The sequence below is a fragment of the Eublepharis macularius genome, chromosome 11 (genome assembly GCF_028583425.1).
Source record: "Eublepharis macularius isolate TG4126 chromosome 11, MPM_Emac_v1.0, whole genome shotgun sequence".
Taxonomy (NCBI): domain Eukaryota; kingdom Metazoa; phylum Chordata; class Lepidosauria; order Squamata; family Eublepharidae; genus Eublepharis; species Eublepharis macularius.
The window spans coordinates 41,486,541-41,512,327 of NC_072800.1; the positions used below are offsets into that span (position 1 = coordinate 41,486,541).

Here is a 25,787-nt window from a genome sequence, read left to right on the forward strand (position 1 = left end):
CCAAAAAACTGACTATTGGTAAAGGAACAAGACAAGGTTGCCCGTTGTCTCCACTGTTGTTCATTTTAGTTTTGGAAATTCTGATGATACAGATTCGAGAAGATAATGCGATCCATGGAATAAAAATAAAAGACTTTTCCTATAAGGTCAGAGCATTTGCAGATGATCTAATGCTAATTGTGGAAGATCCGATTGAGAATATGTCAAAGGTAATAGAAAAAATCAAAGAATTTGGAGATTTGGCAGGTTTTTATGTAAATAAAAAGAAGTCCAAGATACTATGTAAAAATATGACTAAACAAAAACAACAGTTACTAACGGAAATAACAGATTGTGAAGTAACAAGTAAGGTGAAATACTTGGGAATTGAACTGACTGCAAAAAATATAGACCTATTCAAGAATAACTATGAGAAATTGTGGACTCAAATAGAGAAAGATTTGATTAAATGGAATAGATTGAATTTGTCATGGTTGGGAAGAATTGCAGTAGTCAAGATGAATGTGTTGCCAAGAGTGATGTTTTTGTTACAGACAATACCAATCATTCGGGATTCTAAACAGTTTGAAAAATGGCAGAGGAAAATATCGGACTTTGTTTGGGCAGGCAGGAAGCCTCGGGTGAAAATGAAAGTATTACAGGACGCAAGAGAGAAAGGTGGAATGCAACTGCCCAATCTAAGACTTTACTATGATGCAATCTGCTTGGTGTGGTTGAAAGATTGGATGACTTTGAAAAATCGCAAATTACTGGCCTTAGAGGGATACAAAAAAATATTTGGATGGCATGCATATTTGTGGTATGAAAAAGTAAAAGCAGACTCTATGTTCTTGCACCATTACATTCGTAGAAGCCTCTTCACAATTTGGAAGAAGTATAGAAATTACCTACAGGAAGGAACTCCCTCTTGGGTGGTTCCTTACGAAGTAATAGACCCGAGAACTGTTGACAATGAAAAACAATGTTTAACATACAAGGAAATAACACGAACAGACCTTTCTAAATTAAGAATAAAGACGCAAGAAGAGTTGTCTTTAAATTATGACTGGTTTCAATATAGACAGATTAGAGATCTTTACAACTCGGACTGTGCAAAGGGAGGAATAAGAATGGAGAACTCGGAATTAGAGGAAGTAATTTTACAAGAAGACAAAAAGGAAATTTCTAAGGTCTACAAGGTGTTGCTAAAATGGTACACTGTAGATGAGACAGTTAAAGAGCAAATGGTGAAGTGGGCTATAAACTTTAATAAAGAAATAACAATGGAGGCGTGGGAATACTTGTGGAAAAATACGTTGAAGATCACGACATGCACCAATATTAAAGAGAATGTCTATAAAATGATTTATCGTTGGTATTTGACACCAAAGAAAATTGCGCTAGGGAATTTGAACATGTCTAACAAATGCTGGAAATGTAAAAAGCATGAGGGATCTTTGTATCACATGTGGTGGACTTGTGAGGTAGCTAGGCAGTACTGGGGAGAAATAATAAGAGTAATAAGTGAAATTTTACAATTTCAAGTTAATAAGAACCCAGAACTCCTGCTACTGAATTTGGGAATGGAGGATATTCCAGCACAATACAGGACATTGCTATTTTATATGACAGCAGCGGCCAGACTTTTGTACGCGCAGAAGTGGAAAGTACAAGAAGTGCCAACTATTGAGGATTGGATTTACAAATTGCTGTACATGGCGGAGATGGACAAAATGACAAGAAAATTGAGAGACCTTGATCCAGGACAGTTTAACACGGATTGGGAGAAGCTGAAACAGTACTTGGTGAAAAAATGGGAGGTGGGAGGAGAACTGTGGCAGTTTGAAAATTACTGAAATACAACAAAAGAAGAGAGAAGTGACTATACCGGGGGGTGGAGAGTCAATTGAAAATTTCTAAGCAATTATTTTATTTGACTACTATATATAGTATTAAGTAATAGTGGTGTTATTATAAGATCTATAAGGATAGAAACTAATTAATTTCATTGCTGGCAGATAATGGTATAATGGAGAATTTATATAATTAAAATGAACGAATATAAGAAAGGGGGGGGAAATATACAGTAGCATACAGAATATGGGTCAAATTGATTGACTTATGCTGAATGTGTATATAGGTTAAAGTGACTGACTATTTCTGACAGAGTTGCATAATGGAGAAATTAGATAATTAAAACAGTACGAAGATAAGATATATAGAAGTAAGCAAAGAGTAATATATGGAGTATGGGTTAAATTGATTGACTTATATTGAATGCATGCAATGTTTATAATGTACTTAAAGTTATGTATAACGAGGGACAAATTGTTTGTCCCATATAGACGAGACCAGAATGAGTAAGATAGAGTATAGGCTACTAAAATGATTATTGAAGAATATATGCCAGAAATGTATTATTTAGTTGTTAAGTTAAATGGGAAGAGAAATAGAGATAGCACTGTGATATAATAGATAAGCTTAGAAGAGAGTGAAAGTATATGTTTAATAGGTACAATAAGTTTGAAATGAGTAGGGGAAAATAGATAAGGGGTTGGAAAACTGTTGGAAGTCAACAAAAGGGGGGGAAGGGAGGGGGTTAGAATTGGAATATTTAAAGGAAATTGATTGTAATGGATATTAAAATATTTCTAATCCAATAAAAAATTTAAAAAAAAAGAGAAAGAAACAATGTATTAACAATATTTTACTGTGCCCTGGAATCCTGACTATCGCTTCAGGTAAATTTCCTGGTCTGCTGAACCAGTTGTTCATTGTCCATCTTCAGTGCAGTCGCACACGGGAGTGCACATGCGCAGGCTTGCCGATCGGACATTTTTTCTACCTAAGTCCGCTAGTAGGCGCTTGCCTCCCAGTGCACATGAGTGAGACTTCCCGCTGAAACGGCACTGGGAGGCTGCGCCCCTGACCCTCCAGTTCCTTTTTCGCCACTGATCGAGAAGGTTCTAGTTTCCTCCGCTTGTCTTTGGTTGCGTTTTTAGGCCGCAGTTGATGAGATCTCTGTGTTATGGCTGATACAGCCCTCTTCAAGAAGTGCACTGCTTGCGCTACCAAAACGACCAAGACTGACGGTCACGCCATCTGTCTGGAGTGCCTGGGAGAGGGCCATAATGTACAACTTGTGAGCACTGCAGAAGTTTTACTCCTAAGGCTAGGGCGGAAAGGGAATAGCGCCTTAAGGCTCTTCTGTGGGAACATGCGATGAAAGCATCCGATGCCCCTAAAATTCTTTCCCCATCTTCAGTGGGGATGACAGCTATTCAGGCCCTTGAAAAGGCTGTCTTACCTCCAGCTGAGTCGCCTCAGATCCGTCATCTGTCTCATCAATCGACGGCATCCTCAGATCCGACTCGGAACCAACCTCGACTCCAGGGTACGGAGCTGCAGGTTCTGATGGAATCGTCTCAGCTACATACCCCAATGAGATCTGCGGCAGTGTTGGATCCAATTCCTTCAAGCGCCCCTAAAAAGAAGAAGAGATGGTCGGAGGAGGGCAAGGAGGGAGGAGGGCAAGGAGACTCTGGGTTCAAACTCCTCGGAACCGAAGAAGAGGTCTAGACTGTCAAGCTCAGAGCCTAAGTCACCAAACAGGTCAGATCCAAAGAAATTGGATCCGAAGTCCTTGGATCCAACCAGGTCAGAGCTGAAACGCTCAGAGTTGAAGCGGTTGGGGGCAAAAGAGCGCTTGATGATGCCACCCAGACCTGCTCATAAAAAGGCTCAACTTAAGACCAAGCAGTTGGACCCTACACCGCACACTCCTTCTCCGCGGTCAGCCTCCCCTTCTTACCACTCCTCGGCTGAGGAGGGAGAGCTCCAGAAGGGCTTTATGTCGGATGAACCCTAGCATTCTGAAAGCGATTCCCATCATTGGGACTTGCCAAGAAACGAATGGTCCTGTCCACAGCTTTCCAGATATGGTCTTGTCCTTGGGGAGCCATATTGTACGCATTCGATTGCTTCAGGATTTGAGACCTTCGAGGGGCACAGGGGTTCGAGGTCACCATATGAACTCCCAGAGTCAGCCTTGTCTTACCACCTGTCTGATAGGAGCAGGGAGCAGAGTCCTAGCCCAGTGTCTGATCCACCTCCCGATGAGTGTTGGATCCGGCCAGGCTTCTCCCACTGAGGACTGCTGAACGTATACGGAGCAACTCCTCTGGATGGCCCACTTTTTAAAGATGGAGGTGGCTGCCATCGATCCTAAACCCAAAGATAAAATTCTGGACCACATCTACTCCGGGAACCCCACTACTGTGGCATTCCCAATTATCAAGGGGTTTGTGGATCTTATTAATACCATATGCAAGAAACTCGCTTCTACACAGCCCACATCCAAGAGGTCTGAGGACTTCTATAAGACGAGAGAAGACATTTGCACCTTCTTATTTCGGCACTCCCCTCCATCTCTAGTAACTGAGGAGATGCAGTCGCACCAGCATCAGGGTTCTTACCATCCACCCCTGGACAAAGAGAGTCGAAAGCTAGATGCTCGAGGTAGGAAACTGTATTCTTCAGCTGCATTAAATGTAAAGATTGTTGATTATACAGCAATCATGGGGGCTTACCAGATCTTTCTGTGCAGTTGCCTATCCTCCTTCATAGATAAGTACTGGTGAAGGTCATTCAGGAGGAGGTGCTGAAACTCTCTAAACAGCAGATTAATGCAGGCCACAACTCCACTGATACCTCTGCGAGAGCACTGCCATCCTCCGTTGTCCTCCATCGCCACACCTAGTTGCATACCACAGACTTACCTTTGGAGACAAGGAGTAAGATCAAGGACTTGCCGTTTGAGGGCGCAACTCTGTTCTCCACCAAAACGAATGATTACCTTTCTCAGAAAAGGAAGGATCTCTTAACTGCTTACTCATATGTACTCCCTAAGTACCCACCAAACCAGCGCTACCCTTATCGTCAACAGCGGTTAGACCAGCAGCCTTACCGAGGGCGATCTGCTTGGTACCAGCCGTATTCTCAATATGGTTTCTGCCAACAACAATCCCACCAGAGACGGTTTCACAGGAGGCGCCCTAACAACTGTGGTAGACAGAACCAGCAACCTCCCCCTAGCAAGGACACATCTGGACAAAAACAGTTCTGCCTAGAATTGGAGCAGTCGGTTGTTTTGGGGGATAGGTTGGCAAATTTCTTCCCTGCCTGGGAGGAGATAACTTCTGATAGGTGGGTGTTAAGTATTATTCAGTTTGGCTGTAAAGTTGAATTCAAACATTACCTGTCTCAGACTCTATCTAATAATGCATCACACTCCTTCTCGGAGGACTTACAGACAGAGGTAGAACAACTTTTGGCTAAGGGGCAATACTGCAGGTTCCCCTGGGGGAATCCCCGTTGGGCTTCCATTCTAATATATTTTTTGGTCAATAAGAAAGATGGGGGTACCAGGCCCTATTTTAGACCTTAGGAGGCTGAACAGGCATGTTCAGCAGAAGAGATTTAAGAGGGTGACGCTGAACATGGTATTGCAACTACTCCCACGGGATGCCTAGTTTGCCGTCTTAGATCTGAAAGATGCCTATTTTCATATATCTATTCACCCCTCACATAGGCGATTCTTGCGTTTTATCTGTAACGGCAAAGTATATCAATACCAGGTACTACCCTTTGGCCTCTCTACGGACCCTAGGGTCTTCACCAAATGTATGGCTGTTGTAGTGGTTCATTTCAGAAGGCAGGGCTGTTTCCTATACCCTTACCTGGATGATTGGTTACTCACCGCTTCGTCTGCTGAGGCTCTGCAGGACTTTGTGGCATTGCCACAAATTTGAATCTACCTGCCAGAAATTGAATCTACTTAACTTTAAGAAGTCCTCCCTAACCTCTTCGAGGAGGGTTCAGTTTATAAGGGCAGTGTGAGATGGTACAGTGAACAAAGGGCCAGGAGGATTTCTGGTGTAGTGCAGTGTTTTCAACACTGTAGGTTTCAGTCCACCCTGGCCATCCAAACCTTACTGGGTTTGATGGCGGCGGCGATGTTTGTCACACCTTGGGCAAGATTACACATGCAGATGCTCCAATTGTGGTTTTTGTCTGTGCATGACTTCGAGACGCAGGGTCTGAACAAGAGATCTTCCATCCCCAGAAGGATTGTGTGCTCATTGTTCTGGTGGACTGAGGAAGCTAACTTGCTGAGAGGTATAGACTTTGAGGCCCCACAGGTTGATGTTTCCATCTCCACTGATGCTTCAAATTTGGGGTGGGGGGCCTATTGCAAGACCCTAATTGCTCATGGGAGATGGTTTGCTTGGGAGAGACAATTCCACATTAATGTTTTGGAGTTATGTGCCATATGTTATGCCCTTATAGTGTTTGCAGATACTATTCGAGGTTCAAGTCCTAACGGACAACTGCACTCCTATGTTCTTTCTGAACAAGCAGCGGGGCACAGCGTCCAGAACTTTATGCGCGGAGGCCATGAGTATATGGGACTGGGCCATCTCCAGGGGTGTCTACCTACAGGCAGTTCATGTTCCAGGCATGACAAATGTGACAGTAGATGCTCTGAGCAGACTGAGATTGGAGAACCACGAGTGGTCCTTGACATATGTGTATCTGGAACCTGTGTTCAAGCAATGGGGTTACCCAGAAGTGGATCTGTTTGCTAGAGAGGGGAACCAGAAAGCGCTGGATTTCTGCTCCGGGGGAGGATTAGGATGCAATGTCCTAGGAGACGCATTTCAGATCACCTGGAGGGCTGCGTTCCCTCCATTCCCACTAATTGCTCAGGTGGTGAGCAAAATTCAAGTAGACAGACCACGTGTTATATTAATAACACCCTACTGGTCCAGGCAACCGTGGTGCCAGCATGTGTTGCATCTCTCAGAGGGGCGATGCCATCATTTTGGTTCACAACTGGATCTCTTCACTCACAACGGGGTATGGTTTCATGACCTACCCAGACTGAGGTTGATGGCATGGCTCATACAGAACAGGAATCCCTTTTCGCTAGAGTAGTGGAGGTTGTGCTAAATGCGAGTAGACAGAAGACTAGGAAATCCTATGAGTTTAAATGGGAAGATTTGTTAGGTGGGTCACTCTTAGAAAGCTAGACCCGCTTAACTGTCAAATTTCTGACATACTAGAGTTTCTATTATCTCTCAAGGATGATGGCCAGTCCAATTCATCTATTAAGGTCTACCTTGCTGCTGTTTCGGTCTTCCACCCTAGGGTTGATAGCAAGACGATCTTTTCGCACAGCATGTCAAAATATTTCCTCAGGGGCCATCAGAATATGTTTTCCCCAGTTGAAGAGATAGCACCCAAATGGTCGCTTCAGTTGGTTCTATCTTAACTAATGCGTTCCCCATTTGAACCTCTGGCAACATGTGCCCTTGCCAAGCTATCATGCAAGGTAGCTTTCTTGGAAGCCATTACTTTCAGTAAAAGGGTGGGAGAGCTGGTGGCCCTCTGCTTGGACCCCCTCCCCCTTTTTGTAGGATTCACAGTGGGAAGGTAGTTTTGAGACCTGACCTTAAGTTCAGACCTAAGGTGTCCAGTCAGATTCGCATGGTTCAAAACATTGTTTTACCTGTTTTTTTCCCTAACCCAAGTTCAGAGTTGGAATGGGCATTGCACTCCCAGATGTTAGGAAAACGTTACTTTTCTATTTACATCGTACATTGGAGTTTAGGAAGGACAAGCGTTTATTTGTCTGCTATGCTGGGCCAAAGAAGGATTGTAAGGCTACTGCCCAGTCAATTTCCCGTTGGGTTGCTTTTATGATTAAACAGTGCTACACTATGGCTAATGTACCTTGTTCTCTCAAAGTTTAAGCTCATTCCACAAGAGCTCAGGCTTTGTCCTTGGCACTCTTGAAGGGAGTTCCACTTTCAGATATCTGCAGCGCTGCTACGTGGTCTTCTCCAGACACATTCATGAAGCACTATGCCCTGGATGTGATGGAGTGAAAAGAATCAGCTGTGGGACAGGCTGTGCTCCATTCTCTGTTTCAATGAAGAACATCCCCACCTCCAGGAAAGAAGCTTGGGAATCTCCCATGTGGGACTGCACAGAAGACAGACAATGAAAACAGAGTTGCACTTACCGTAACTGCTGTTCATTGACATCTTCTGTGCAGGCACATATACCCTCCCTCCTACCCCGCTGCGTTTTTCAGTACTTACCTGTTGGAACTAGTGGCTCAGGAAAACTGGAGGGTCAGGGGCGCCGCCTCCCAGTGCTGTTTCAGCGGGAAGTCTCGTTCATCTGCACTGGGAGGCGAGCGCCCCCCTAGTGGACTTAGCTAGAAAAAGTGTCCAATCGGCAGGCCTGTGCATGCGCAGTCCCATGTGTGCCAGCACAGAAGAGGTCAATGAACAGCAGTTATGGTAAGTGCAACTCTTTTTTATTGTGAAAAATCACTAGTTGGCTTGGCCTAGGGTTGCCAGTCCCCCGCTGAGTGCTGCCTTTTTATTCTTTACTATTTGGAGATGATGTGTTATGCTGTGTACTTTGAATAAGTGCTACATAGTGGTAACTGCCAGGAAGAAGAGAACAGGAAACGGGTGGACACACCGGTACCTCCGTCGTGGTTACTACAATCATTGTTCTTTGCATTGCCTCAATGTTCTTTTACTCACCTTCATTTGGATCCTGAGTGGACTTAGTGTATATCTCCATTTGTGAACATCTCCAGTTTGACTGTTACATTTGCATACATTTGTACCTGGCACGATTACTTTGAATTGCATTTATTGTATTTTTGCACTTTGCATTTTATTGTCATTCAATTGACTGTTTTTCCGTGCCTGATGTGTATTGGCAGCTGTAGCTGTATTATGATGTTTCGCTTGCACTAATGAACATTCAGTTTCTTTATTTGTGTTTCATTGTGACTAGTTAGCATATCACGGTGCTCTATGAGCTCTTCTTGCCTAGTCCCCCGCTGAGGACAGGGGATCGCCTGCTCCCCCCCTCCTCCCCCCGCTCCCACTTACCTGGCCAGCAGGAGGGGAACGCGCCTCCTGGAGTGTGCTCCTGAGCTGTGCAGCGCACTTTTGTATGCTGAAGTGGCCTGATCCAGGCCTGATTTGGCCCAATTTGAGTCCCTGCAGAGCGTGGGAGCGCTTCCAGGGTGACCAGTGTCCCGCGTGATTATGTCACTTCCCAGAAGTGACATCATCACACAAGCAGGGATCATGCGCACGGCCACTCAAGAGAGGGTCAGTGCCGGGCCTCCTACCTCCTACCTGAGGTGGTAGGGGGACCTGGTAAACCCTGGCCTCATCTGAAACTTCATGTTTGATTTGTCATATTTCTCTGGATTCTTAAAATTACATATTTCCTCATTGCTTATTTTTATCATTAGGATCTCATTTTTCTCTGTGTTCATCTTTTGGTAACTCGTCTGATCCTTTGGTCCCATGGAAATGGTTTGTAAAGTGCATCCTGAATTACTGTGTTCCGTAACTGTCAGTCCTCTACATTTTCACATAACTTATATCACATGGGACTAAGAGCAGCTTAACATGCGTGCTCCAAATGTGGCAACTGCAGTTTTTTCTGCTGTGATGATACGTACCACATCTCTGCATAACAATTCTTTTTAATTGGCTGCTTTGCCAGACTCGTTGCTTGCTGCTTTGGGCCATGCTCAGCCAGTTCTTTATGAGGCTCTATGCCTTCCTTCTATCCCCTTTTCTTTGCTATTATACAAGTGGCAGCATAGGACAGGTCTATGTTGTGTCATACTACAGTCTCCAGAATTCTTCACTCTTTGTTCCTATTTGCCTGTATGTTTTGTCTTGGATCTGTACTGGAGAGGATTTCCTTGAAGAATACTGGCTTTCGAGGTAGAAAGGTAAGGGAGGATTCTGGTAGAAGGCCCAGTTTGACTGTAAGTCTTTGCAGACAGAATTAGGTAGTCTAAGAAGTACAAGGCCTCCAGACAAACTGAAGGACAAACAGAGTTATTCCTATTATTAAGACTGTAACTGGGGTATTATTCCAGACTGCAATGCCAATAGTGCATTGGCCGCATATTATAGGCAACAACTGTGCAGTTTTAGAGCAACCATTGTGTAAAAAGACTTCATTAATGCATTATATGCCTGAACAGTAAATAGAAACAGAACCTTCCCCAGATTTTACAGGGGTTTGCCAAGTCTCCTGCTGGCAACCTTCTGAAGCACCAGTGGGAGAAAATGGGGGGGGGGATCATGCTCTACTGGCATCATGCTGGTGTGCTGACGCCACATCTGGTGGAAACTGGAAACGACGTCATGGATGCTCTGGGATTTGCAAAAACTCTGTCTTGCCACTGGTATGCCGGACCACACTCCCTAATTGCTCCCAGATGTTGCTGGCTGCGGCTTGGCAACCATAAAAATAATCTTTTAGTCAAAGAGGGCAAATCTTTGTCATGGGAGGGTCAACTCCTCAGTTATGCTTTTTGTGAAGGGTATATAAATACTCACATAGATGTTAGTGAATGAAGACAATCTCATCCCCATATGAACTGGAGGGAGAAGTATCCCTTTACAACCCCATTATTTTCAAACCATGCCCATTTTTCTTGCTCCGTCTCTGTATTTTTCCTTTCTCATTTTCCTAGCCTTCTACTCTTTTTCTTCTTTATTTTCCCTTCCTTCCTGCCTATTTTTCTGTTTATTCTAATTTTTCTTCTCTCTTTCTTGCTCTCTCTTCGTTTCCAAAAGTTTGGGTGGGGGGCAGACAATGTACTGGTTGCTTGTGCAATATAAAAAAGAGTTTTGGGCAAACTTGTCGTCTGAACTAAATTGTAATCAAATTGTTTGAGATTATGTTAGTTCACCTTGCTTATTCTTATGCAGGCAATAATATACATATGTTTTAATTGTACTACAGGAAAATGTTATACATTATTCTTACGTTGTTCTGTACCATCCACCATTTTGAGGATGAAAATACAGGCACTGATGTGCATGAACAACAGTGACCAAGACAATCCAGACTCAAAAGTGCTGTGAGCAGAAAACAGGAGCTAAAACTGCATGCAAGCAGATGGCTCCAGATGGCAAAAGCAGTGAGGCCAGTTAAATGCATACAATACTCAAATATATAACCATACTTGATTTTTGCTATTTATAGGACAATAGTTCCATTTTACAGCTGAGGAGCACTGAGACCTAGATAAATTACAGTGTAATTATATCCTTAACAAAGTTATACCCTTCTAAACCAGTTGACTTCAGTGGATTTCTGTGGACTTAAAACTCTGCTTAGGAACCTACTGCTTATGTGTTCATGGCATTGAATTCCTAAGCAGAAATAACTGTTAGTAAAGTGCCTCTGAGCATATATGGGATGCTTTCCCATCAGCATTGAAGAACTGCAGCCCCCCACTCTTCACAAACAGAATTAAGCAAAGCTTACCAAGTAATGGCACTTCTTTGTTAATTAAACATCGAACTCAGCAGGAAACCTATAACTAGAGAACTCATTCGTTATGTGGTCCTCTAACAACAACCCAGCCCTAGTTTTGCTTCACCTTCCATCAGATTTTTACAGGCCCTGTTTTTTTAAAACAACTTCTCTCCCTTCCTGTGGTAGGCAGTTTCTCCTGGGCTGTTTCCCCTATTATTCTGGACTTATTTTGTGCCAAGTCCTCACCACAGGCTCCACTCAGATGTCTGTTTTCAGAGCTAGAAGAACTGTCTCAAAACATGCAAAGAAAAGTACTTCTAAGAATATGTAAAATGCTTTTTTGGCACTGAATAGCTGTCATGTCCCTCTTGCCCACACTTGAAAATTCAGGAATAAGTTTCTTCTGAATGCAGGCTTACGGAGAAGTATATGGGTTGAGGCCACAATCATTTTGGGGGGAAAAAAGAAAAGAAATAACGTTCTTGGTTTGCTCTCTTCCTCTGTTTTCCTTTCCCTCTTGCCAGCACTAAAGATATCTTTCTTTTAAAAAAATTACCAGCAGACAGCAAGAAGGCACTATTCGTTTTTTAAAATGTTTACCATGATGTATCCTATCTGAGCCTGGGAGTACTTCTGAATTATCACTGTCTCTGAATAAGCAAGTGAGAGAGATGGCCAGGAGTGTCATTTATCACTTTAAGCTGGTTTACCAATTGCAAGTGTTCCTGGGAAAAGTAGGCCCAGCCACTGTCACATAAGCCTTTCATCAAGGCTGGGTAAAACAACAACATGCTCTTCATGAAACTGCCCTTGAAGATAATTCAGAAACTTTAGTAGATGCCAAATGTAGTGACCAGGATGTTAATGGGTGCTAGGGATGCCAGCCCCCCCTTGCCCTCCCAGTGGGGGGGTGGGACCTGGCACTTACCTGTGGTGAACTCCTCCACTTTAAGCCAGCTGGGTGACCTTGGGCTAGTCACAGTTATCTGGACCTCTCTCAGCCCCACCCACCTCACAGGGTGTTTTGTTGTGGAGATAATAATGACATACTTTGTAAACCGCTCTCAGTGGGCATTAAGTTGTCCTGAAGGGTGGTATATAAATTGATGTTGTTGTTGTGCGTGGTTTTTGCGCACGTATGCTCCTTGCAGGTGCGGTGACATCACTTTCGGAAGTGATGTCATTGCGCCCAGCAGCAATGTGACATCATGCCCAGCAGGAGCACATCCACTGCATGCTGGCCCAGGATGTTATTTGTCTCCCAGGTGTGTTCCCTGGGACCTTTCCCTCCGTTGGCTAGGTTACTGGCAGTGGGGGGCAGAGGCTGGGAGTGGGGGATCTCTCGCTCCCAGCAGGGGACTGGCAGCCTGAGGGTGCCCAGTAAAATGAGCTTATTACTCTAGTGCTTTAACATTTACACAGGCTTCCAGATTGTCTTCAGGCTCAAATCAAGGTGCAGTTTATGACCTTTAAGTTCAGGTCTAAAGTACCTGAAGTATCTTTGTCCATTGGTCTTAGCCTGGGATTTGTTACCTTGATACAAAAGCTTATTTTGAGGTTGTTAGGGACTTGTGGCAGCACTTCTCCCAGCCGTTTCATTTGTGCCTTCTCGTTGGAAGTGGTGTTATCCCATTCTCTTGTGGACTTAAACGTTTGAGGGTTTATGTGTACTTTGCTCTTGTAGAGGTTTCTAAAATTGCTGATGTCTTAAATTGACTTTTTAAATTTTCCTGATTGCTACTTTGATTTTAAATATTTTAGTTTGCAGCTCTAGATTTTTACAGTTCCGTTACTGTATATCTATTGTTTTCAATTGTTGTTTTAATTTTCATTATTGTTTCAGCTAGTTTCTGTGGTAAGATTGTGTGTGTGTGTGTGTGTGTGTGTGTGTGTGTGAGAGAGAGAGAGAGAGAGAGAGAGAGAGAGAGAGAGAGAGAGAGAGAGAGGTTCAGAGAGTCCTTTACCTTCCATCTCACCCTCAAACAAAATTCTGTTGTAGATCTGGCTAGGTTTTAAGTAGGCTGAAAGAAGGAATAAACTAATTGTAAAATTATATTATATGCATTTAACACAAAGTCTATTGGAAAGAAAGTTCAGTGGGAAAAAAACAGCAAATGCATTTAGAAGAACCCTTTTCCTTAGAGTATTTTTTTAAATTTTAGAGATAGTTTATATTGTCACAGAATCAGTTATAGTTTAAATCATCTCCGTAGCTACAATGCATCAAAATTAAAAATTGTATGTATACAGCTTTGAAAAAATGCTTATTTCTAATGCCTATTCCGGTTTAGTTGATTGACAGTGCAATCCTAATCAGAATTATACTGTTATAAACTCATTGACGTCAAAAGACTCAGAAGAGTGTAAGTCTGTTCAGGCTTGCACTGTTAGGCAAGCATAGCGATGATGATGATGATATATGCGCTATACTTGCCTAACAGTACAAGCCTGAACAGAACAACCAGTATTATTGCTTAAAGTGTGGTGATTTGAGGGTGGGCTTTTCTGGGATTCTGAAAAATAAGGCTGTCCCAAGTGAAATTGGGAAAGTTGGGTTATGCTGTTCTTATTCTTATTCCCAATCCATGGTACCAGCTGTCTTCTATGCCATTCATGTCTCTATAGTCTACAACCTCATGATCAGGTTTGTATCTTTGTGTTCCTATGCAGCAAGATGCCAAATATAAGCCTGTATAAGTTTTATTGTAACTTTAAGATATAGCAGATCTGGCAAGCACCCCCTCCCCTTAGAGTATGACCGTGTTTGCAGAGTATAATTATCATTACAAAATCAAACCTTTTTTTTAATAATAAGAGAAAACTGGCAAAAATTCTTAAGTCTTAGAAATCAAATTTCTGTCACTCATCTTGAATAATTGCAAAGGAGGGGTGTTAGATAGAACTTTTAACAACAATCTAGCCTTCCACTTCAGAGCATATATGACAGAAGATCTAAAAGGCCCCCCTGCCCCCCCCCCTGCTGCCACTGAGAAGCCAGTATGTATGCAACCATCAGGACAGAAATATATGACCTAGGCCGTAATTAAGTACAATTATTTTTGTGCATTAAAGATGCTCTCAATGAATCATTTTTGTCCTAGTTGTGCTGATTCATCTAAGTCTGCAACTGACGAGTCTAATAACCCAGCAGGTGGCAGACTTCAGATTAAACTGTTGGGTCTTTTGTATACCCACTAGAATTGATACTTCATGCCTGGGGTTGAGTGAAAAATCTCTGCTTCTTATTTGGTACAGAAGCAAAGCTGATTGCCTTTATTACATCAGAGGTTGTCTGAATTATCCAGCAACAGCTGCTCCACCTCTCCACAGGAGAGGATGCGAGCACCAGATAAAGGAATTATTCCAACAATTCTATCACCGTACAACTTTTTGACACTTCTTAGAACAAAGGATGTCTTTCTGACAGCGAAATAGCAGTTGCTGGTACAGCGTACCGAAGCTGTAGGAAATCGTATAAAGTGTTCTTTGTACAAAGAACACTTTATATATGCTTGGTTGCCCCCTATTTCTTGAGATAAAAGAATATATGAACTCCCTATCATATGTGCAGCATTATCTAGTCCTCCAAATGTTTAGCCTTGCATTCATAATGCGGCTTGTACACAAGAGGCTTGTCTGAGATAAACTCTATAAACAATATTTATTTATCTGTAAGGATGGATTGTGTGGCATGTGTGTCAGTAAGCTGTATTGCAGCAGTTGTCTCATTTTAACCGCAGTGTGTGTCCTACTAAAGAAACATTGGCACGGTATAGGCTACAACCCTGGGAAAATATGGTCAAAGCTTTATTATACAGCACTCATGGGTAATGAGGGTTGCTGTTTAATCAAATATACCCATTACTGAAACGTATGGTGTTGCCCTGCCCAAATGAATCCATGGTGAGCAAGCCCCACCCCATTGAGAACACTATGACAAAAGGCCGCATTTCTGACATTACCTTTTCTCTCCCCGCAAACCATAGAGCTACCCTACACAGCAGATAAACAAGTGGGTCAGTTGCCTATAGCCAAACAGAGGTGCCACTTGTGGGGGGAAGGTTTGACCCAGGCTCCCAATTTGCTTCCAGGCCCAGTTGAAGGTGTTGATATTGACTGTTAAAGCTCTATAGTTAGGAACTAGCATACTTTAAGGACCGCTTTTTCCCATATGAACCAACCTGTCCACTCAGGTATTTTTGTAGGCCTTGTTTCAGGTGCTCCCACCATCTGAGGCTAGACGGGTGGCAACCCAGGAAAGGGCCTCCTCGATCGTGGTGCCAAAATATAGCTACTTTTTTCAGAAATTCAGGCATGACTCTATCACTGACAAGTGTTGCAGAAATACTTTTTAGAATAGAAGGTGGCATATGCCTTTACACAGTGTGTGGTATCATACTTCTGGAGAATACTTAGCAGTGTGCCTGAAGTTATGAAATGGGTTGTGTAACAGCTGACAACTAGTGTGATGGTAGCTGTTTTGGACTGGGTTTAAGTTTCCGCTCAGACATAAAGATTTGGCTGGCCAATCCTTCTTTCTCAGTTTAAATTGTCTCAAAGGATTATTGTGATGGTAAAATGGATGAGAAGGGTTGCTATGCTTGTTCTGAGCATCTTATGGACTGGGACCAGCATATCTACGGGACCGCCTCTCACCCTATATGCCCCAGAGGGTTCTTCAATCAGCTGGAAAAAATCTGCTGGTGATCCCTGGCCCCTGGGATGCTCGCCAGGCTTCAACCAGAGCCAGGGCCTTTTCGGTCTTGGCTTCGACTTGGTGGAACATTCTGTCTGCGGAAACTCTGGCCCAACAAGACATACTATCCTTTTGTCAGGCCTGTAAGATGAAGTTGTTCCGCCAGACATATAGTTGAGGCTGGGGTATAGGTATGCCTCCCTGGCAGCCTCCTGTCCGGGGGAAGTGTGACACCCTCTGAGTTTTCCATCAGTGAGATTGGTTGCTCTCTCCACCTCCCACCCTTTGAATGTTCATGGGACGGGGTATATTTTGGGGACCACCATCTTGAGTCTTATTATTGTATGAACTGAGTTTTATTATTGTATGAACTGTTTTATGTATGTTTTAATGTATTTTTAACTGGTTGTTCTCTGCTCTGAGCCCGCCATGGGGAGAGCGGACTAAAATTGAATAAATGAAATGAAAAATTTGATAAATGGGTAAGAAAGTTGCTTAGTGGGTACTTAATAAAGCTTCTTTATGCATTCAGTGATCCCGCCTTAAGTTTATTCATCACAAAGTAGGACTAAAATTCTGTTGCCTTAATAGTGTATAGAACATTAATCAATGTAAGTTTGGACCTGAAGTTTATGGGTCCCTACAGAGTTTGCATTAATGTTCTCACACTACCACATTTCTCTGTAGAAATCTGAATCTTTAATACCAGGGTTCTTTTTTTAATGATCTAGGTATTCTGATTTTTGAGTGAATTTTTGTTTTGAGATTTTGATAAGTATCATTATTCAGGTATTGGTAGCAATTATATCAGCTAAAACGTTTGTTAGTGTTTAAGGTGTCAAACACATGCATAGACTATTGTTATGAAAGCTTATGTCACAGAACTTGTAGACTGTTGTAGAGAACAAAACCACTTGTCTGGAATTCATTTTTGTTTAAGCAGCAGAACGGTGTAATGGTTAGGTCAGGGAGACCCAGGCCCAACTCCACTCAAATGAAGTTCTCTGGGTGACCTTGGGCCGGTCCCTCTGTCTGACATATCTCACAGGGCGGTTGCTAAGGGAGGGGCTGTGACTCCATGGTAAAAAATCTGCTTTGTGTATGAAAAATCTCGGGTACAGTCCCTAGCATCCCCAGTTGAAAGGGTCAGATAGTGGGTGACAAGGAAAACCTTGACTTGAGACCTTGGAGAACCACTGCCAGTCCGAGTAGACAATACTAAGCTTGATAGACTAACAGTGCAATCCTATGCAGAGTTACTCTGGTCTAAGCCCACTGAAATCAATGGGCTTAGACCGGAGTAACTCTGGATAGGATTGCACTGTAAAAGTCTGACTCAGTATAAGGCAGCTTCATGTGTTTGAGTATATAATAAAGTGGAAGAGAGAAAAATCTCGTATGCCTTCCTGAGATCTTTAGAGGCACAGGGTGGGATAAAAATGTGATTGATGGATAGGTAGAGTTGACCCTTTAAATTTTCCTTAAGCTCAAAATAGAGAATTTAAAATTATTCTTAATGCATGTGAAATTCCATTTCAGTGTTTACAGTGGCTACAAATGAGTTACACTCCCTGTAGACTTGGTTCTCTCTAATCAGTAAAAACTTCATGAGTGACTCAGTGCAAGCATGCCTTCAGTATGTACCTAAATAGTTCTCTTATTTGTTTATGTCTAGCACGTACATCTCTATATTGATTTTGCTGATTCTTGCTCTTTTTATCATCAGATGCTAAGAACAGAAGATCCGTGATCCCTGTTTCTGCACTTCAATTTGAAACAGATATGGTTTCTGTCATCCCGCTGCTGATTCTTGTCTCTAGTTTACGGGATCGTGCTAAGGTCAGTTTTTACAGTGTTTAAAAATCCTGCTTAACATTTTAGATGACAGCCAAAACAGTTCCTGAATATATGTCTGTCTTTTCCTCCCAGAGAAAACAGATGCCTTCTTTTGAAACATACTTTTCAAAATGTTATGTGAAACCACAGAAGCTAGAAGCACAGAAACTTTCTAGAACTATATTAATAAAATGGCTTATTGCATCTTGACTTGAAAGGAACAAATCGAGCGAAAAAAGAGTCTACCTAAAATCATAAACAGAGAAAATGCATTTGGGAGATTTGACGCTTAATTCTGCTTAAGATGCTTAATTCTGAGTCTGATTACTGGTTCATGTAGCTCAGCATTGCCTACTCTGACTGGCAGGGTTTTTTCAGGATCTTGTAGAAGAGATCTTTCCCTGCTCCTTGTACCTGACATTCTTTAAGTGGGGATGAAGGGACTGAACCTGGGATCCTCTGTATGCAAAGTATTTGTCTTTACTGCTGAGGCCCAGCTTCTTCCTTATAGATGTGCACAATCAAGTATGTTAATAAAAGCAGAACGCTCACTTTTGTTATTGTTAGGCAACAGACTTACTACAGGGCTGCTGGCAAAAGGGATGGCTTTTGCCATGCACAAATTTAAGGCCTTCTTAACTCAAATGGTTAAAAATGCTTCTGCAACAACAGGTGAAATATGTTTAATTTTATTAATTGACCGTCAAGTATATACTTCTGGAATATAAACAGTGAAGATGAAACATTTTCTCCAAAGAATTCTCCAGTTTGATTTTTGTTTGCGTTAATTCACATACAACTTCTCAGTTATTTTGCTCCAGTTTTGTACATGTTCATTTGACTCTCGCAGACTCAATTAAGAGCCTAGGGGTTATATCGGATCCAGTGCTGCTGCTAGAGAAGCAAGTTAATATGGCTGCAAAAAATGCCTTCTTCCAACTCAGTCTAGCCCGGAAGATGACAGTCAAGTCACCACCTGTATTCACACCAGGATAACATCGAATTAGACTACTGTAATGCACTCCATATAGGTCTCCCTCAAAGTCAACTCACAGACTCCAGCTGATACATAGTGCTGCAGTTTGAGGGTTATAAGAAGCTAGGTGGGCCGTGCATATTGCTCCCATTCTGCAATCACTCTATTCGGCTGCCCATCATTTACCATGCTGAGTTTAAAGTTTTGACCATCACATAAACAAACCTTTCATAGTCTTGGCCTCACAGATTCGCAGGACTGCCTCTTATATTCCGCCAAGGCAGCTTCACTCAGCTGAATGGAGCTCTCTGCAGGTGCCACCCTGAAAAATGGGCAAAATCAGCACGTGCATTCTCTGTGGTGGTCTCCACTTTATGGAATGGCCTACGTACAGAGGTCAGGAAAGCTCCCCCTATCCTGGTTTTCCACAAACTACGCAAAACTGGTTTTTTACATGAGTAGAATGGCTGTACTGTAAGGAAATCGTTCAGAAAGATGCTTTGATAAAAGAATATTACTTTGTATTGTTTATTGCTGTAAGTATGCTTCTTATGGCTAGTTTCCTCATTGTTCAATTGGTCATGTTAAATGGCTTATGTTTTGTTTCAGCTCTGTATCTGTTTCAGGTCTCCCTTGCGGGGAGGTCTTCTAATGGTAACTGCAGATCACCTGACTGCTTGACCATTGACAACCCAGCCCACCCACTGAAAACAACAGCAAGCTCTGCAGTTTATGACATTGCATGGGATAACATTTCAGAGTTAACCTGCAAGAAAATGCTTTTATTTGCCCATTTAACAATGACAGTCAGACTATAGTACCGTAGGTTTATAAAACAGGTTAAAGCTATTCTCCTAAGGCTGCATTTCACACCTTTTACATAGAATCTGCCTTATTCATATCTTGTAAATTTGCACAAACTGCATCATTAGAACAGAACAAGCAGTGTTCATATGAGCTGCCTGTTGGTCCAGGAGTCTCTCCTCCAGAACAGTGCAGAGAGTCCAGGTTTGGTTCTCTTGTTGGAAGTATGTATGTGTTGGGATGCATTTTATTTAAAAAAATTCACTGATTTAAAAAATCAGTAAATTTAGGATTCCAGGGGGAGAAAGCGCTCCAATTTTAACTTTCCTCCCAAGGACACCCACATGGTAGCATGTTGTAGAAGTGCTACTGCGACTTTTAAAAAACTCACCAGTGTAACTAACTTATAATCATGACGTCAAAAAGAAACTTTGATTCTTGAAAAATAGTACCTGTCCTGAAGCTGTAAACTGCTGACATGGTGATTCTGTTTATCCTGCACTTCTTCCAAAGAGATCAAAATGACATGCGTGGTTTTTCCTTCCTCATTTAATTCTCACAAAACTATTTGGATGAGAGCTTGTGACTGGCACATGGCCGCCCAGCAACCTGGATGGAAATTGAAACCTCTGTCTCTCTGGTCCTAGCCTAATACCCTAACAACTACATCGCTCTAGTTATGGCTTTAATTTTGTGCTTCTTGGATCATAGTAATGTTGGTGAAACACGGGAGAATGGGAAGGATTTCTACAATAAGAAGAACTAAATCCCAGCCTGTCCATCCAGAGCAGAATATTTGTTATGAATACAACAACCCCAACGACAAACCTTTGCTTGAACAGGTGGTTGATAAGCTGCTGAATAACATCTGCTCTGGTTCACATAAAAACCATAAACACAAAACTATATTGTGCTCTATTTTTGAAAGCACATCTCCTGCACACAGCTTCCCCCTTCGTTACTAATATTACAACAAGTTAAATCAAAGTACTGTTTTGGAGCACTAAAGGTATATACAGATATAGGCAGTATTCAGACCATTACAATAATAAACCATTGTTTAAACCGTGGATTGTGCAAGAAACTCCAGTTAGTCTTCGAGATAGAAGTAATAAATACTGACTTGTGCTTTTTCCTCCTAGAAGAGATGATATCTTCTCTGTACTACCAATTCTGTGTTCAGGTGGTCTTTCTACAAACCATGCTTGAAACAAACTATACTACAAATTCTGGCTTGAAATCCCATTTTGACACCAACCAGTAAACTGGTTTGTTGAACTGTCTGTGATCAGATGTCAAAATCATGATCAACAACAAAGAAAGGGAAGAGGTCCTAGTATAAAAAACCCCACTTGTTTTAGAGTATGATTTTTAATGTTGGATTTATGTCCATTTAGTCTTTTACATAGAAACTGACCTGTTTGTCCAATGAATGTAGAGCGTGGAAGAGCATTGCTGACGCTTGATAGCATATATCTTCCAGGACATTCTATTGCTGACCTAGAAGTGGCTGTCTCAGAGAAATTTCGAGGAGAGATTGCAGTGTGAGATTGCTGAAATTGAGTTCATTCACAAATTCAGAACAGTGGACCCCTCGGGTTGAACAGAGATATAGGATTATATTCTCACTACAGATGCCAGTTTCTGCTGCATTGTATCTTTAAATCCTGACATCTTCCTTTGTTACACCCTCCCATCTAATCAAGCTGCATTGGACCTTTGCATCCTGATGCTCTTCCTTCTAACACCCCTCCCACCTTCTGGCTGGGATATAAAAGTTCAGGGATCTCCATTCCTACTTGTATCTGAAGAAGAGAGCTTTGATTCTCAAAAGCTTATACCCTGAAAATCTTGTTGGTCTCTAAGATGGCACTGGACTCCAGTCCTGCTGTTCTACTGCAGACTAGCATGGCTACCCACCTGAAACTATCAAGCAGTGATATACTTAGGAATGGACACTTGGGAATGTGACTTATACATTCTGACTTATTAAATGGCCCAGAATTTCTTTCTTTTTGTTGGTAGACTGGGTAGATGAAGTAGATATTGTGAGAAGTGTTTATGATGATTAAGAAAATTAGGTGAGTCATAAAGTTTGACAGGTGGCATTGACAAAAATTATGTTTTATTTACTTATTATTTTTTGTAGCTAGACATTAAAAACAAAATGTTCTGCCTTTATTTAATGCCCTACCCCCATCTAGAATAAAGATAATGAAGAGACATCGATGCTTAATTTCTCAGAGGATATTGGTGAGTCAGTGACACAGCAATGTGATTAGTCTAGCAAGGACAAATTCAGCGAAATGTTCAGGGATCATTCATTAATCAAAACTGAAATTAGTGTAGAGCAAAACGTATTTCAGCACAAGGGGTCAGTTGTTTATTCCTCACAGCTCTTTTCTTGAAAACCGTGTGAGGTTGCTATAAGTCAGCTGTGACTTCATGGCACCTTCTACACACAACGAGGAAGACCTAGTTGATAGCTGTGAATCTAAAAGAGCTTCTTTTGGAGTTGATAGTTTGCAAAAAAAATTAAAGGCAGGGGGAGAAAGAGAAGGGGAATACAATTAAAGAAAACGTACTGTGTCCAAGTAAGAATATCCTTAATCTGACTCAGCTTCTCCCCCCCCCCCCGACTGATTTATTTGAATAATTATATCTATATCTGTTTAGGCTGTTAAGGACAACAGAATGTATACCATGTGCTGTTCCTGGTGTTGGCAGATATGTCTGAGCAAATGTTTCCGTGGGTGGAATTGCCATATCAGGCTTTCTGGCATTCTTGGTTAATTTTCAATCCGTATTTATGTCCCTTTTAAGGTCTCAGATTTAGAGGCTGTTAATACATAGCAGCTGACTGAAATTCCCTGCTTTTGATTAACCAACAGCTTAATTATCTAATAAGTTTTGATGTTCCAGGAATCTAGTGGATAGTACAGTGTATTCCAGTCGGCGAGAGAAACCTTCATCTTGTGGTCCTGCCAATGTGATACTGTGTTGTGACTTCAAACTTGCTCTGATCAGTCTGTTAGGAAGAATCGGGTCCTGCAATGTCCTTGCTTTTACTCAGGGGTCATTTTGTAGAAAAAGAGCTGGAGGAACTCATTAGCATAACCCATCAGCATAATTGATTTGCATATGCCACACCCCCTGACATCACCAATCCTGGCTGTTTTGGAGCCAAAACAGGGCTGAAATTGGGCTCAAAATAGCAAAAAGGGGCTGAAAATGGCCGAAAAGGGGCCCAAAATGGTCAGGATCAGGCCACTGTTGAGTGAAAGAGCGATCCACTACCCGTCAGAGGCCTAATCCGGGCCGTTTCGGCCCCAATCCAGGCTGAAACGGGCCCAAAATGGCTGAGAGTCAGGTGGGTGGGGCCACCTGATATGTGACCTCTTTGGGGAACTGCCGGAACTGTGTTCTGATGTGTTCCCCCTCAAAATGAGCCCTGCTTTTACCCCATCTAGCTTGATTAGATCTCTTTGCATGAGAAAGGTGTACAGGATTTAGCTCACCTTTTTATAAATCAACACAATCCTTCTGATGCCCCAAGTAGCTTCCTGCTGATACTGAGGATTCAATATAATATATGCAAAGCTCCTCTTACATTGTCCAAAGGTCATATTGTAATTGTTAATCAGTTAACTTATCTGTTGTTCTTAGGAGTATTGCAGCTGTTTTAAGAGGAGCTGAATTCTCATTACACTAACTATGTGGTTAGAAGCAGGTCTTGAACTTACCCTTGAGCTTCATTCATAGATTTCCATATGTGTTATATAGCAGTACAGTACAAGATCAGTGTATGCAATTATTATGCTAAAATGATTCAGACACTCCTGCCCCCCCTTCTTGGAAAGCGAGTAAGACATCCCTAGTGAAGAGATAATTTATTTGAATGGCATTTTGGTTGGCGTGTTTCTTGCTCCTTGTCCTTTCTCAATCCTGTTTTTAATCATCCGAGAGAGGTCTATGGCAGTGTCTGCCTTTTCATGATGTGTGGCATGTTTGTATAGTGAGTGTATCACAGAGAAAGACCTGCGTCATTAGTGCATCCAGTGCTAGCTGATAAACCCTGACTTTTGGTAATCATACTTATAAATTACTGGTATATGGTGTCCCTGATCCTGTCAGTATGAATAAGATTTTGTACTGGGCATTGCCACTCTTACCCTCTGACTCCCACTTTTTGCATTCAAGCAAGTAATTACTCTGTCCTCCAGGTTGCACTAGTCTAAGTAGCTGTGCTAGTGCATTGCTGCCCACAACATCTAAAATCTGGAACGGACACTCAATACAAATGTTATTTGTGAGATGATCAGTCTTCTTCACTTACAAAATGAATTTGCTTGCCTCTCCAGAGATCTGCTTGAGGTGAGGTGACATATAAATTACCAGGTTTTATAATACATACGGAATGGGGTCTTGGTCAAAATGCGGCTTGGTCAGCTCAAAGTGATCTTTACCTTACGTTTTGACTTGCCTTGAATGTATAGTATTCTGTCCATTGAAAGTAGCATTTTATTAAACTAGTCATTGCATTGTTGAATACAGTAGAAGTGTTTCTCGAACATTGGCAATGATCTAATGCTTGGAGGCCTTACTTTTAAAAATGTCTTGGGTCAATGGATGAAGAAGTCCTCCTTATTTTCTTTCTTTTGGTTTAATTATGAAAAAGGTGGTTGATCGTTAATGAGGTATAAGTGCTAGAGGCTGAGATGCTTTTGCTCACGACTCATAGCCATTTTCATCCTGCTTTTATTTCCTCTCACCAGATGCTGGCAATTGGTGCCAAATGTTATCTGATCTGGCTTTTACATTTCTGTTTTGAAATGTATATTATGCTAATGTAGCAAATGAGCTCGGGAAAAAAAAGTCCTGCTCCTGCTGTCACTTGTTAGCAACCGCATTCATTTTACCTCAGCAAGCTTAGAATAGGAACCAAATTACTAATATCTGTGTGCATATCACTGCACAATTTTTCTTCAGTCAACAACAAACGGCACTAGCCAAAGTTCACGGAAAATGAAAAGGTCAATGGATTTAGTGGTTTTTATGAGTGTGGGTGGTTGCAATTCATTTCTGATTCATGCGGTTATTTAGCACAGGGCTGGATTTTTTTTAAAAAATCTCCATAGATCTAATTATGTGAGAGATAATTTTGAAATGTTTTTGCTTTTTCCTTTTCCTCATGGCTATGCCAGTATTGGCCATTGAGGTGATCTCAGCTAAGGGAACCATTGAAGTTACCCAGGAGCCCACAAATTGTGGCTGGGCTTGGCAGCCAACCATTATTCTCCACTAACCAGTTGTAAAGTCCAGTCCTATTACATACTCTTAAGTGAAACAATAATTCCTAGACTAATTGTACCTCATTTAAGCTTTTGGAATGATATAAACACCGTCTGACCAGGAGGAATTACTCCCCAGGATGAAAAGCAAGTAGGGTTGCCAGGCCCCTTGGGGGGCCAAACTGGGGGATGGGGGAGAGGGGAGAGTTGTTTGTGTGGGGGGAATTAGCTCTGGCGAATCCCACATCGTGCCAGGAATGATGTCATTCCTGGTGCAACACATAAGTAATTGTTCACACCAAAGGCTGATTGAGAGAAAATGTTAAATTTGGAGCCAATTTTCACTCAGTTGCCCCCTGACTTGACCCATTACTTCCGCATTGCACCAGGAATTACGTCATTCCTGCTGTGATGCGGGCGAGTGCAGGAGTGCTCTGGAGAATGGGAGAGCATGCTTTGCCCCCAGCATCACATTCCTGTACCTTTCTTTTTCTCACTGGCCAGGTGAGAGGTGGCAGGGGGCAGCGTTAGGGGCAGGGTATCCCTCTGCCCCCACTGGGGAATGGCAAGCCTAAAAGCAAGTGCTTTTATGGAAAGTTGATGTTGTCCACATAATGCTGGCGTGTTTTGTCTTAATACTGGTAGATCATTTGTATCAGAAGCTGAAAATTTGTTCATAAATGAGAGACATAACCTCAAAGGGACTCACAAGGTAGGGGTCTCTAAGCATCCTCACATCATGACAGCAAGCTTAAATATGAAAGAATTAGGATCTACTCTTGAATCATCTCAGTATTTAGAAATTAGAATATTTTTTCCT

The 25,787-nt window shown here is 42.1% G+C and overlaps 1 protein-coding gene across 3 annotated transcripts in view; it reads left to right on the forward strand.

The window, feature by feature from the left end:
* Positions 1-25,787, forward strand: part of THRB (thyroid hormone receptor beta) — a 244,238-nt gene that overhangs the window by 56,953 nt on the left and 161,498 nt on the right. For all 3 annotated transcript variants that reach the window (XM_054991370.1, XM_054991372.1, XM_054991371.1), the window contains one exon: positions 17,787-17,899. The gene's annotated coding sequence lies outside the window, so the exon portion shown is untranslated. The remainder of the gene's footprint in view (positions 1-17,786; positions 17,900-25,787) is intronic.